The sequence below is a fragment of the Pyxicephalus adspersus genome, chromosome 4 (assembly GCF_032062135.1).
Source record: "Pyxicephalus adspersus chromosome 4, UCB_Pads_2.0, whole genome shotgun sequence".
Taxonomy (NCBI): Eukaryota; Metazoa; Chordata; class Amphibia; order Anura; family Pyxicephalidae; genus Pyxicephalus; species Pyxicephalus adspersus.
This window is the reverse complement of record NC_092861.1, coordinates 17,660,672-17,677,030: the sequence shown is the minus strand read 5'-3', so window position 1 is coordinate 17,677,030 and position 16,359 is coordinate 17,660,672.

The following is a 16,359-nucleotide window of genomic DNA, read 5'->3' as shown; positions in this document are numbered from 1 at the left end:
TTAAATTATGTTTTTGGCTATCTGTAAGGGTGACATTCTTCCCAGTAACCAGCAATGTAAGATGCATTCTTCTTACTGACCATCATGCTGATATATTATAAGCTGTGGATATAGCAATTATAGAAGGGGTTCCCTTAAGTCCTGGTTCCCCCATGTTAAATGCTTGAGAAACTCTTAGCTATAGTGTAGAAGAATAGTTCCACTTGAGTCTGCACAAGTTACTGAACTGGTCCAGAGCAGATCATGGCACCGAGGTTGTGGGCACCAGAAGAAGCAGCCATTGTCAAGAAAAGGTAGGTAAACTTGTATGTGGAGACATTGGAGAGGTTCTAGCTAAGATTGGCGCATAAGAATGGGGTTTTTATTAAAATTTTAGCTTTGAACTTTAAACTTTTAGCTTAAGTAATTGTTAAAAGTCCTATAGTTGGGTTTCTATACAAAGCAGTCACAATCTAGATGGAAAACGTGTCCTCTGGCAGCATGATACTGAGAGAAGGTGAGAACATTACTTCCCGCTATATGTGATGACTCTGCGGCTTACCTGCCACAAGATATTTCACAGAATATTTCACTTCAATCCATGTTAGCAGTGTTAAGCGCTTTGTTATGGTTCTCTCATTGTTTCCAATAACATTTCATGTCTCCACGCTCTGTTTTATTTTAAGCACTCTTGTATTTATTTTGAAATCGCTACCAAGCCATAGAATTTTTCTTTTCCATTGTTCTAGGAAACAGTCTGAGTAAGAACCCTTGGGTCAGTCTAAAAATAATAAGTGTCAATATGTTGAGTATCAGAAAGGTTCATGTTAATGCTCACAGTATTCACAGCTAAGGTTGATTTGGCTGAGAGCTTCAAATTGACACCAGATTCTTATATTGCTCAGTTGTGTGATCCTAGAGTGACCATGTCAGGGTTAAAATGAAAGCTTAACTCCCGGAAGATAAAAAAAAAGATGCTGATAAATTTGCTTCTTTCTTTATTAATATATCAGCTAGGCTGGGTTCAGAATAGCAGGTATTGCAAGAGTGGGCCCCTTCAATATTATTAATTTTATAGGCGTCAAGAGGCAGTAGCATTGCCTCACATTTATTTGGACACATTTGGCCTGCTGCTGCGGTACACTTAGATTAAAGTGCTACTCCTAGCCATGAAGAACAATATAAAGTCCATTGCACCATCAAAATCCATCTTAATAACAGCTTCCTCACTGATGATGGAATGCATTTCACCAGAATGTATGTTCCCAAAATCATGGTGAATCAAAAACTCCTATTTTTGATTAGCTCTAATTTCTGGGACAGATATACAAGACCATTCATACATTATTATATCATATGCCTACTCAAAAACTTTCTGGAGGGACTGAACCCAGTTTAAAGTTGGCAAATACTTAGTCACTAAGTAATTCCTACATTCCAAAATCATTAAAGCTGACCTATCACTACATTTTTTAATAATATATAAAAAAATGACTAAAGCTACGTACACACTTCCAATTATTATCGTTGGTAAACGAACGACGAACGATCCTGCACGATATCTGCGAACGATCGTATAGCACCGATCCTGTACATACAGATAATGACACGATCGTTCGTAGATATTGTACACACAATAGATGCGATCGTTTGAGCGATACAGGGAGTGACGTGCACGACAGGAAGTGAACGAACGTTCCTTCATCACGCATGCTCAGACCATGGATGATCAATGAACGATCGTACACACGAACGATGGTCAACGATCGTCGTCCAATCCGATCCGCCGGTCCGGTCGTTCATTTCCAATGACTTTCCTCGTTCGTCGGCGTCGTTGGTTACTTTTTTTAAGAACGATTTTTGCCCAATCGATCGTTCGTCGTTCGTTCGTTCGTCGTTCATTTTGAACGATAAAAATTGGAAGTGTGTACGCAGCTTAACTCTTTTATGCAACATACAATTGTATTTTGTATTCATTTATTTTTTTCTGTGGCAGTAGACAGAAGGGGAGACCCACAGCCTCTTGGAATATATACATCACATATCCCAGGAGGCTGGGGGCTACTTCTTCTGTGCATGCCCAACATCGAACATGCGTTATAAGGGGCTTTCCTGGAATGTAAAAATAAAAGTACCAATCTCATACATGAGTATTGAGATCGACACTTTTTAAAAAAGTTTTTAGGAAGACACGCCGTCCAATCTTGCTCCTGCATAGTGCAAAATCAGGTGAAGTGAGCAGAAGCCGAAAAAATAAGAGAGAAGATGACAATCTCCGCTGTCCAGTCTGCACCCGAAAGAAGAAGGAATCCGGGATGGTGCAGGACATACTGGAGTTTGAAGAGGGATCAAGGGCTTTTCACCAGTAAAGATAGGTGTTATTTTTCTTTGGCAAAAAGTTCATTTTGAGATCTCAAATTAGATTCTGTCAAAATCTAGAAAGGGATTTACGTTACATTTTTTTCCAGCAAAATATATAGACCGCACAGCTAAACTCTATTTTAATTTGTTTTAGTCAAGCCAACACTTGACCAAAATATGTAAGACTCGCTAGGTAAAACCCAATAACCATAATGACCCAATTCTGTTCTTTTTCCCATACTTCTGTTTTCATTTTAAAACATTCTTCTGAAATTCAATCAAAGGAAATATTTTTAGTGTTATGCTAAATACTAGCTCTGGTTGGTTTCTTGATATACAAATTCTGCAAGTTATATTTCTAAGCCACGAGTTAATATTTCAGCCCTTTTCCTGTTGAATATTTTGTTGTATTGGAGTACAACAGAACCTATATATGTTTTCCATTACATCCCATGTAGGAATCTCTGTTATGTTTTACATATTTTTATAACAGTCCAAAACTGCTCGTTTTTTATTCATCCTCATTCAGGATATCCAATACAAAATACAGAAAAAAATTAGAAATTGGCAAAACCTTCTGGTTTTGTTTATTTAAATAAAACATGGGAAGAAATATGACATTAATATTGGTAATATATATTACAAGAAGTCAGTACAACAATGGCAAGGATAGAATGTTCTTTCTATAAAAATCAATAAGTCTCTATAACTGCAACCACATTGTACTGGCCCTAATTGGGAACAAACTAAACCGTATCCTTTTATGTCTTTGCTTTTGCTTTTTCAAGGATATTTTATCTCACTGCCATTATAAGAAGCAAGTATGAGACATGCAAATCCCATATGAAGAATTTATTTGAAATGTATTATGAAAACTAAGTCCAGAGAGATAATTTTCTGATATGGAAGATTTACACATTGCATGAAAGGAAATAGCTAGCTACACAGCCCATTGATACGCTCTTGATGCTTCCATATGGAAAAGAGTTTGTAGCAACACAAAGGATAAGCAAAGACATGCAATTCAGCATTTTGAGCTGGATTTAATTGTAATTAGGAAGATTGATGGAAAGTAGGTATCTATGGGTTTTTTTTTTTGGATTGTGGAGGCGAGGAGCAGCTTTGAAGACGTCAACTTGTACCACTCCGCATTACTGTAACAATGCTTCCCAAATACAGTATTCACACTCACTTGTTTTAATGGATCCCCTGGTTAACCCAAACAGGTTTCCAACCATTTTCTCAGGCATACTAGAGATTTGCATTCACATTTTTCTTTACTTTCTGCCCAGCAAGTTATGCTATGTGCTAGGCATTTGGCATTGCCCAGTGGAAAGGTTGGACTTCTCTTGAGTTTTAGAAGCAGTTGCCTTGTGTCTGTTCATTATCAATTGCAACTTACAGCAGTATACTCATTTAATATAAACCACCTAATATACAACTAATATACATTTTTTACAATTTGGAAAGTGCACCAGAGAGCTATATCATTTTTAAGAAGTGTCCACTGGGAGATGCTTTAGATTTTAGTTTTTAAAAGAGAATGGAACCACCAGTGTCTGCTCTAAACTAATATATATATATATATATATATGTATATATATATATATATATATATATATATATATAAATTCATTGACCTGGTTGGTAATTGGTAATTCAGACATACTTGTTTATTATAGGGCTGCAAATTTTAATGGCTATTTTCCTTCAGCCCAGTTCAAGCCTACAGGTCAAATATATAGATGTGCAGGAAAAGCAAGCTGTAGAACCTCAACTGATCCAAAACTTCCTTTCCTGGGTATTTCGCTGCAGAGATGACTATTGCTATCTACAATAAGTCAAAAATAGAGCTGTGTATTCATCAAATGAAGTGAGGGTTATTTCTCATAAACTTCCAACAGCTCTTGTAGATATTTGTATCAAGCAAATTAATACAATTTAGTTGTATTCCTGGTCTATGCAAATTATCTCACGCTGCCATAATTTATATAAATCAGCCTTTGTAACTACAACCTAAAGGTTTGGTCCAGAGATGATCTTTATAACCTAATGGCAGCTATAACTTGTTCAAAGTTCTCCAAAGATTTCCTCTGGGTTCAGCTTATATTTGGGTTATATATATATATATATATATATATATATTGGGGTGTCCCGACTTCTCCTTTTACAATCTGCATGATTAAAATAGCATTATTAAGCCAACACAATGGGCCTGATTTATTAAACATCTCCTAACCTGGAGAAGATAGATCAGATCCAATTAGGATTTTCTTGTTCAACCAAGTTCTCCTATATTAGTCTAATATCATGGAAGAACCTGGAATAAATCTAGTCCAGGATTAAAACATTTTCCAATAGCAAGAAATCCATTCCAAGTTTGGTGGATCTCCCAGGTTCTTCCATGATAGTCTTTCTTCTTTTATTTTGGAGAGCTTTGATACATCAGGTCTAATGACTAAGACCCATAAACTATAGGTCAAGAGGTTTGCTGTCTAAGGAACTCAAATGCTGATATTACATCAAGACTTGCTGGGAAACAAAAGCATATAAAAAGCCTAATAAACATCCTTCTAAATTATTTATTTTCTTCCTCTTTTTTTATTTGTAAAATATAATGATGTTTATTCAATCAATAATGAATAACCCAAGAAAATAAATGGTACAACACTGTAGTGAATAAACAAATTTGTAGATGTGATATCTAAATAAACTTTGTTTAAAACTTTTGTTTGTTTTTTCTTAGAATTTTCCTAATTATTTAAAAAAATTATTTAATAATTTAATAATTATTGTATTATTATTTTTTAGGAGCAAATATGTAAAAAGTATTTATGACTTTGTAGTAAAATACATACAATTAGGTTATATATACCACACAGGTCATTGGCTTGTGACCCTCGGCTCCAAGAAAAAACTTTTAATGTTCAATTATGTTTAGTGTCATGTTTTATTGCTTGTTTTAGCTAATTTGTCTTGTAGAACAAAATGTTTTCTAACGTATTCCAGAGACCATGCAGTGTAAAAGTTCATTAAAATAAACTTAACATAAAACCTTGAATTATGTGACCACCTAAGTTTTTTTTTTCCTAGAGAATTTAACCTGAAAGGCCTTTTAAACCTTTCTGATTTATATCATTGTTGGCTGAATTTGAAACTTAACTGTCAATTAAGTACAAGGTAAATCTTTCAACATAAAACTGCCATGTTGTAGACTCATTGCTGTCCTTAAAGGACTGTTACCCTCGGAAGATCAAACAGCAGCTATGGATGAAAACAACTCCACTAACTTTTATGATGTCTGTAAAGTAAATAAATTAAAAGGGAGTTAGCATTTTGCTGAGTACATGGAAAATTAATGGTCCATATCATAAACTTTATTTAAAAAAAAAATCAGTATACATGAGGAATTTTTTTAGTTTATTTACTATGCTTGGGAATAAGCTAAATGTATATGTTCAATCATCTTTTTAAATTAAAGTAGATAAGTCAAATAAATACCTTGGTATGGCAATAGATATTTTTAGACTAACCAAAAAATAAAACCACATGTAAAATTGAAAATGAAAGTGGAACTCTAAGCCAACTGTTTAGATTTTTTTTTTAGATAAAATTAGGAAGAAACTTGTTGGGTAGATGCTACATAGTTTAATGTTCTCTATCATTGTGTTTTTTCCCCTTGTTAATTTCTACTCAAGTCTTTGTTATTATTAATTTGAATATTATTATTAATATTATTATAATTATAGACCATGCTTGTATATATTTATGTATTTATGCATATATCTCAGCACATAATATACAGGCATGGTCCACTGTTTTCACCATCAGGGAACTCTGATCACTGGACTGCATGTACATGGGAAGGGTCAGCAAACAAAGCTCACCTGATGAAGCCAATTTGGTGAAACGCATCAGGCCATACCATCAGTTCATCAAACTTCTACCCTATATACTGCATGTGTACAGGTCATTTGGAACCAATCTGTACATTACTCTGAAATAGGAGACCTCTATTTAATATCCAGTCCTTGGAACTCCATGAAGCAATGAGAGTTTAGGACAATAAATACTTTGGAAACGGGAGTTCAATATGTACTGTACTTTAAATACATTTATTTAGAGCTTTACCTGCCATTGAAACCTCTACTTTCCTTTTGTGCATATTTAAGAGTTAGAGACATATGTCTAGATTTCCTATCCTAGTGATTACGGTAAACATTTTCCAAGTGGAGTCCATGAAACAAAAACTGACAAAGATTCTAATAGTTTTCTAATATAACAAAAATTAAAAACAAATTAAGGATGACTTAACTTCAACTTCACAACCAAAAATGCATTCCAGACAATGAATCAATGGCTTCTTTAATTTACCCAGGTACATTTATATTGCACCAATCATTTCTCACCATATTGTGGCTTACCTGGTTTTGTGAACAGATCAATCTACAGGGCTCACCTTTTCCTAGAAGGTTTAGAAACAAACATGAATCTTAATTAAGAGAAGTCTTCAATTGTGAATCTTAAGAGAAACTTTTAAATAAATAGAAATTAGCATCATGGGGAGGCAAAAGTAAAAATCTCAAGCCTCATCAATGTAATGCTCCAAATAGCAGACCCCTTCACCATTGCTGGCCAGGGCACTATACTTTTATACAACCTACAAATAATTGTTCCATGTGGGCTAAGCACCTCCTATATGCTTCTTTTTTAAAAATTAATGTAGCCTACACATTGAAAGCCATCAGTTTTAGACAAAAATGTAATTGCTTGTTATACTAGTGATCTATATACATATCCCTTCTACATTGGTGTTCAGTTTTAATGTCTTCTTATATAGGTGGTCAGTGGAAAAAAGCCTATTGGTGGTCAAAACTGTTCCCTTTACTTTGCTGGTTGATGCAGTGCCCCTTTGTTGGTTGTCAATGGAAAACTGTCCCATTATATTGTTGGTCAATCAATGTAGTGCCCTTTTTCATTTTTTAGGATAGCACAGTACCATGACTGTTACTGGTCATCATAATGCCCCTGTTTGTTTGCTGGCGATTGTAGCCCCCACTAAAATGAGTCACTTACCTAATTCTACAGATGTTCACTGTGAGTCTTCGGAGCTTCTTAACAAAGCAGCCGTTACTAAGCAGACAAACACCCCGGTCTGAATCATCAGATGAATATCAACACTTGCTTAAAAATTTAGGATCAAGTGACTGTCATCCCATGTCTATGAACAGCTTAGAGGATAAATGTACCTGTAAAACACATTAGCTCTTTTACTATATCCAAGAACATATTTCATAAGTAGAAACTATTACCTCTGTCTCTTGTTTTCCCTGTGCTTAAGAGTCCAGACCAGGGTAAGCATTAGATTCCGTACAATTAAAATCTTACTGAGAACAAGAAGTTATTCTAATTCACATACATGCTTGATTCAGTTGGCCTGATTTACTAAGCTTGGCCTCATCATTGTCAGTGCTCAACCCAGAATGTTTTTTAAGCTGGGTGGGCAGAAATTGTAGGTGGGTGGCAGCCCCTGTATTGTGACCAAACTCTTTAGTAACCACCCAAAAACAGGGTGCTGAAAACTGCCGGGTGGTGTGCCCAGCTAAAAGGACCTGGGGAGAACCCTGATTGTGAACTAAAAAACCTGTTTGCATCATCACTGTAATAATTTGGATTCTAGATGCACACCGATGTGGACCAGTCATCGCATACATACCAGATTCACCGACAAATATTGTTTGCTATAGACTGAATGCTCCGGACTCCAAACAAACACCAGCTGTGGGTTAGTGTACTGAATAAAATAGAAATCTCTAATATTTGGTTTACTAAGGCAATCAAACAAAAGCAAGGATAAATTGTTATGGCAAGCTTGTTTTTAAAGCCTGCATGTGTGCAAACGTTATTCTAGTAATTGGGAATTGTAAATCTGTCTAGTTAATCGTACACTCACTGATATTTGATACATATATTGGAATGCTCATTGTCTGTGCTTGCTAAACATCCAAAAATGGCTTTGTGCCTTTTGTTTCATTAATGTGCATGTTAATGATTTACTTTAACAATGAAATGCACCAAGCTAAACATTTGATCTCATTAAGTAAAGTTCTCCAAGACTGGAGGAGATGGACTATCATGGAAGCACCTGGGTGATTCAGCAAACCTGGAATGGATCTGGTTCAAGATCGAAAAAAAAGCAAAAAAATCTTCTCCAGTATTACACAACTTTATTAAATGGAGCTCATTAAGATTTTTATAGCTTTCTTCAATGATAGCTTTGTGCACCATACTTGGTATTACATAGTATATAAAGTTAAAACATTAATGAAGGATGCCCAGAACTGGGCACAGCATAGCCAAAGGGTTTATTGACTATGATGAGATGAGGACAGTAAATGTTTTTAGTAGAAATAAAGAAGGCGCCATTCCAGAAGAAATTGGGGAAGTGGAAAATCCCACTTGCCCAGGCCATTGCGCATGTTGGTTATGCACCCTAGGTTGGTTCTGTTTTGCATTCCTCATTTTCCACATATAGATTTGTTGTGTGGTTATTCCTGATGCCAAAGCTGGTAAGTCATTGACAGTACGAATAAAGGAAAATTATAAATGTCAATTTCTTCATGACTTGATGGAGAAATGGAAACAAGTACCAGTAGTGTACTGAAACCTTGAAACAATAGAAGGGTAAGCCCCTACAGGTAAGGTTACATACCATAAGGATAATGTTATATGGTTTTTGGGTGTTCCCAATGAGCTGCGGCTGATGATGAGTACAGTTGGTAATGGTATTATATTGGTGGAACGGTCAAGGGTTTGTGTATATATTATTGTATATACATATTCAGGAAAACTGTATATGTATCATGTAACCATGTAAAATATTGCACACCTACATTTTACCATTGATAAGGGAAGATAATTGTCCCAATAAAGCCGTGACCAAAATTCTCCAAAACAAAAAGTACCTTTTTTTTCTTTATTTATAAATATAATGTTTTTTTTTATTAATATTATATTATGTATGTATGTATAATATATATTGTGGTGGATACTAATCTTGCTTCTTGCTTTAACTCGTCAATAACATATATATATACTTCTTTGTAAGCATTCAAGTGCATCATGGACAAAGAATACATTTCATAACCAAACATTTTGGTTTTTTCAAACACCATTTTCAAAAATATTTTAATATTTAATCACATTATTTTAATTTTTAATTTAATTTTAATTTTTAATCACAGTTTCTTGGCTCCTGTGTGTACATAATATTAACAAATAACAGAGCTCTATAGTTGCTCTTACCTATTATTCACCTTTATTTGATGTTCTTAAGAGTAGGTAGACAGGGGCCAGGCAGCTAGAAAGGGCAAAACCTGTCAGATTTAAGTTGAACTTTGACCCTGTACTCCCAAACTTAAAACATTGGATATTGATAGCCAAAGCCTTTTTTCACATTCCTAATGCCTTCTAATGACTCTGTTCCATGTTCCATCACTTCCCAGGCCAATGGCGAAAAGTGGGGGACCTTCTCCTGTGTCATTGCTTGTATTTGTCCATCATCTGCAGCCCCTGTTTAATGTACAGCATTGCATAATATGTTGGCACTATACGCAGTTTAATAACAATAATATTTCCCCCCCAGCCAGTAATAAAACCCTAAAGAATTTTTTTCTTACATTTTCCTACTCTAGTCAAAATGAAATAAGAATATAAATCTTTCATATGGGTAAGCCTGCCTAATTATGATAATTTAAGACTGAATGTTTAAATTTTGGTAAAATCCCAATTATAATTGTATTTTTGTTCAATATTTAATGACTTACCTCACCTTACCTTAAAACACATAATGTATTCCATCACTGAATACTATTTAAATAAGTTTTTATGTTTAAGACAGATTGCAGTCCCTACTCAGGTGCCGATAAGCCATTTGTCTACCACACAATAATTTTTGTATAACAAATCCCTTTTTTCCTTTCCTAGCCAGTAACTGGAGGCTGAGGAAGGTAACCCAATCCTACATTAGAGGTCATATATCTTACACACATAGGAACTGGCTGCAGAAGACTTTGTGTTCTCTTTAATACCAGTACCTGGGATTTTCCCACGTGCTCGGCTTTGCTTAACGTGGAGTTATTGATATGACACGGCTGGTCATGACATTCGTATCAACTTCTAATCCCTTAGACACAATAACAGAACCAGATGTTCAGAGTAGCTAAATAAATATACACAGTAGCTCATAACAACTTGATATCTTTATTTTAACAAAAGAGTGGTTTATCTGAATATACAGAACAAATTTAAAGATGTCGGAATACATACAAAGTCTACAGCCATGTAAATTGAAAAAAATTGTTGTTTATGTTTTATGCTAATCCTTTGGCTTAATGCTGTGTAAGTCATTGAGCTAGAACAAACGCTCAGTAAGTCTAAATTGATACTGTTCTCTGGGCACCCCTTGCCCTTTTGAACTTGATATGTTAATTTTTAAAGAGTTGTGTAAATTTTGTAAATATTATATAAAAGTCTACAATATTTATCCAGATCCATAGTCATGTTTTGGATTGGTCTTCTCCCTTCCAACAGCAGAGTGGAAGAGTCATTCTTCAGAGGTCCATGCCATTGTTTGGTTTACATGGACACTTCCCATTGACTTTACAGTGGTAGAATCTTCTCATGCTCCAAAACCTGCGTTAGTCTGATGATACCACAATGAAGGGACCTGGTAGCACAGGCCCACAATGCAGAGTTCTGTCTATAATCATCAACCTTTGTTGGAAAATGACCAATATAAATATTTAGGAACTGCAGGAACCAATTTCTTCTGCAAAGGAGCACACAGCAGAGGGCATGATCACTTGGTGGACTTGCTTGCTTGGTGGTTGGTCTTGGTAAGTACTGAACTTTAAATGGTAATTTTTATTAGGTTAATAAAAGGAGGAGGATTGGGGTACTTTATTTAAAATACACTAATTATTTTTAAAAGGAAAACTGCTAGAATACAGATAAAGGTCTGCAAAGGCAGCCTGTGTATTTTTCTTATGACCACCTTCCTTTAGTGTGAGTTTATCTAATCGGCTGTGGTCAGATTCAGCAAGACTTTCCAGGTTTCTATCTATTTTTCATTTTTTTTTATTCGTGAGATCTACAAAAAAGCATGGAATAGCAAAAACTGCTTTATAAGCTATAGCAAAATAAGCTAAATTACTTTTCTGGGGAGCAGGGTTAAATACTTACTCTTTCCGAGAGTTCCAGGAGCAGCTTTTATCCAATTACTGGGCACCAATGTTTTCTCCTAATGGCCCCTACATCAGTTGAAGAGAGGAACCACAGAACCAACGGGGGGAGGGGGAAGCATGCTTTCTGCCACACCTGGAGGTACTGGATAGAATCAGCACATGGTGCTCTTCAAGAAAACAAAAATCTGCCTCGCTAACCAGCAGAAAGGCGAGTGCACATTTACTTTTCTTTCCAAATTCTATTCTCTTTAATAACTAATATTAAAGAAAAACAAAGAGTTTTGAATGAGTGGTTTTTAGAATGTTTATTATGGGCTTTATCATGGAGTTCATATAACAATAGAAAAAAACAAATAGGATATAATTTGACACTCTTCAAGGTAAAACCTAAATAGTTTAATTATATTTTCAATGCAATCTCTTTTATTTTATAAGATAAAATGGTGCACACAAGCTTGTAAATTTGGTACATGATTGTACAATTAGGTAAACTTGGTTTGGTTACCTTTTGTTATCAGAACTGCTATAGATTTGTCAACTACACATCTTTGTTGCAAATTTTGCATTCCACCATATCTCACAATTACTCTATTAGAATGATTGGAATAAGATTTGGTAACTGTGAAGGCCATTTGAGTACAATGAACTCATAGTCATCTTTAAAAAAAGTTTGAGAATATTTAGGTTTTGTGCCATGACTTGTTTTCCTGTTAGAAGTAGCTATTAGAAGCAGAAACAATACTCGGGTTGGCTGTGGCATTAAAACAATGCTCAATTGGTACCAGGAGGCCCAAAGTTTAAATTACTGTTACTTTTTTATCAGCTTGAACCAGTTTGGCCATTCTCCTTGGACCCTAGACATAAGCAAGGCATTTTTGCCCAGGGAACTGCTGGATAATTTTGGACAATTTGCCTGGCACCAACAACCATGAAATATTCAAAGTCACTTAAATCACCCTTTGATCCCATTCTGATACTCTGTTTGAACTTCAGTAAGTAGTCTAGACAATGTGTACATGACTAAATGCACAAAGTTGCTGCAACAAGATTGACTAATTAGAAATGTGCATTACCAAGCAGTTAAATAAGTGCGCCTAATATATGTATATTTTAATCCATGTTTTATATTATCCATTAATAATGTTAGTAACCTGTACTTATAAAGCACCAACATATTACAGTGTTGTGTAATTCATAATATTATTACACAGTATTTAAATGACACTGACATATTACGCAGTGCTTTACATAGTCATATCACTAGCTGTCCCTCAAAGGGGCTCACAAGCTAATGTCCCCATATGTCATTAATACAGGCTTAGGTCAGCTTTTTGGGGGGGAAGCCAATTTACCTAACTGCATGACTGCAAACTCCATACTGATCATGCCCTGTCCGAGATTTGAACCTAGCACTACAAAGGACAGAGTGCTAACCTCAGATCCATCGTGCTGGCAACATAGGGGGTGCAGAAGACAAGCAGAAGACCCTGCAATCTAAGAGGTAGAGGAAAGTAGCACACAGTAGGTTGGGGATATTTGTCTGTTCAATTTACATCATCATCATTAGTGAGAGTTACTAAAGACAATGTTACTCTCTGAGGGAAGTGATGTAATCAGTTTATTATGGGAAGTTCTCTTTAAAAGCTACTTTCATCCTTTGCCAGAAAAGAGGTGTATTCAATAGAATAGTTCTATTTGCACACCTATCCTCCTTCATTTCTGCTCTTTTTCAGTTACTTTATAACATGATACTTGTTTTTTTAAATGCGTTTCATTAAATAAGAATAAGAGACAGAACTGGCGGATTTAGATCATTATTTCTCAACCAGAGATTGCAAGAGGTTCCTTGAGCAATGAGCAATTTGTACCTCATGATACCAATGATATTTTCAGCTACCTGTAAGGGTGACAATTAGTGTTGGTGGAATATCTCACTATTCGATTCGACAGCTATTCTTTCGAATAGGGGAATATTGTTCGGGTGATCGAATGTCGAATTCGAACACCATTAAAATCAATTGTGGGAAAATTGGGGTTATTTTCCGGGACTGTGCAGCCCTTTACTAGTTGTATGTGTTCTTGGATAGAGTTTCTGTGCAGCCGTGAGAATTATCCTGTCATTGTGGAATAACCTGTAAAAAATAAAAGTTAGTTACAGAAACCACACACATTCAATAAATTACTTTAACATTAAAGCCTCTTTTTTTTAACACTTTTTTTACACACGAATTTGCTCCGTCGAATCCTGTGTTTTTCAGGTCGGGTCTATCGGAATTCGAACAGCCATATTCGGGTCTTATATAAGGACAACCGGAATTTGAACACCAACACTAGTGACATTCTTTCCAATTGCCAGCAGTGTAATAGGCATTCTTTCTATTGATCATTACACTAATGCACTATTAGCTGTGGATATAATAATTATAGTAGGAGATCTATGAGCCCTGAAAGCTATTTCAAATGTTTCCCCATGTTAAAAAAGTTGATAAATAGTTATCTTTATTGTTCTGGATATTAATACATTCAACACCTTACCCCAATGTAGGAGCACTATGTAGTAGCGAATGTATGGAAAGTTTATGACCTCTAGTCTATGACTTGTTCCACTAGCAGAAAACCCAGAGGTCACTGAGAATCCCTGGTCCTTCCCTGGAACTGGGAAACTTAATGAGAAATCTAAGCCACTTTGTTTAATATACTTTATTATATAAACACACATTATTTTGAACTTGCAATATCAAGTGTGTATTAGCATTTAAAGAAAAAAAAAGAAATAGTGTGGCATTACTGGAGTTAAGCCCGACCTATAATTATATAATAAATACAGAAGCTACTTTGCCCACAAGCCAGAGCTGTCCAATTGCCAGGATTTGTTTGACCCTTGTACCCAACCTTAGAAGACATGTTTTAGATGGCTTTGAAATTGGCCAGTGGTATGAGCCCTCACTGCAAACTGGAATTAACGCTTCCAACCACTGACCACAGTAATCATCCTATAGCCAGAAGTAGCTGCCCTACAATAAGGGCGAGTAGGGATGTTAGGAATAAATTGTGCAGCCAAGCAGAACTATCAGAAGCAGAAAGACACATCACAGAGAACATGTGGTTGTTATTTTATGAGCATGTTATCATTTTTCATTGTGACACCGGAGTCCTTCTAGAGAGAGTTCAGAGCACTGTACATTGTAAGCGCTAATGTAACATGAGGGCTAGTGCTCCTTACCACAGGAAACCTGATTCACGAACAATTTCAGGAGAACTGCAAGGTGATGTGCCACAGAGAAGCAGGAGCCCTTGAAACATTCACCACCGATTCTGGACAATATAATAGCTTCCAGAGAATGACATAAAAGAGGCCAGCTCCATTATTCTCATCACCCAGGAGAGTCAGCCAGCCCAGCCGTGTGTTCTCTTACTGCCACTTACCATTTATTAACACATCTCCACTCCTTCCTCTGAAGCTGGAAAGGGAAAGATTTATCATCAAGGCAAAAGTAATGTGTATACCTACTGATACATGAACCAGGAGGAAAACTCTGCCCATTCTAATCTTATCCATCCATGAATATTTCTTATCTTTATTACATTTTTTATTGATTTTAATTTTTGCCTTTTTAGTAATCAGTTTATTATACACAAGCATTACACAATCAACATAAATATATAAAAACAACAATACAAAAGAACAAAAAAAACTAAACTAAAAAACCTAAACTAAAACTAACCGAATAGCATAAAAAATCCCTACAAGTTTTGTATTGGTAGATTAAAATGATATTTCTCTTTCATTTTTACAACCACATTTACTGTAATGACATGTTTGCCCCTTCAATATGACACGCTTAGCGCCCGTTGTCTTTCCCAAAGGTTTGCACAGAGATAGAAACCAAGCTACAGGCATCAATTTATTTTTTGTAAGATGCTGTCTTTGGCTCATTGACCCCTAAAGGGCTGCAAATGGCATAGTTTTTATTAACAACATTGAGATTGTTCAGATGGTTATAATGAAAGCCGATCCTCCTATTTAAGAATTATGAGAGGGCAAGGTTAGAGAAGTACCAATTTCTTCAGGGGGAAAGGTATGCATTCAATGTTTATTCTTCACCTGGAAAAGTTTTTTTCCGAGCACTATATAAGTTACACCATAAAGCCCCACTTTAGGCAAATATTTTTGTGCTAGTCAAAACTGACCCCCCAGGCAGGGCAAAAATTCAAAAACAGCTCAGGTTGAAATACTTACCTTTAAGACAGAGCTGTCCACTGCAGTACATCCATTCTACCACAAGATAACCCCAGTCTTATGGCCTGAAAGACGCCCAGCATCATTTAAAAGAAAGACTGGGGAGATGCTATGAATGTAGCTCATATGTCATAGCTCTACCCCATAATAGGGGAATCACCACAACACTCTTTATCCATAATGTTTAAAACATGTCATGTGAACAATCATTAGACTTTTAAAAACCATAAGCTTGAAACAAGCTAAAACTAACAATATAGGAAGCCTTTAGAGGGGGGCAATTGGTAGAGAGGGAAAGGGACTGATCCTAGAGTTAGAGTTTATATGCTAGAAAATACAATTATTAGGGACTGCTGCTACCACTAATGTAGCAATGAAAATCCATATATATATATATATATATATACATATATATAGAGTTTATTATAGTACTAATTTATTCCAAAATGTTATATTCTTTTATAACATCGATATTAGTTAATATTGCATATATATATATATATATATATATATATATATATATATATATATATA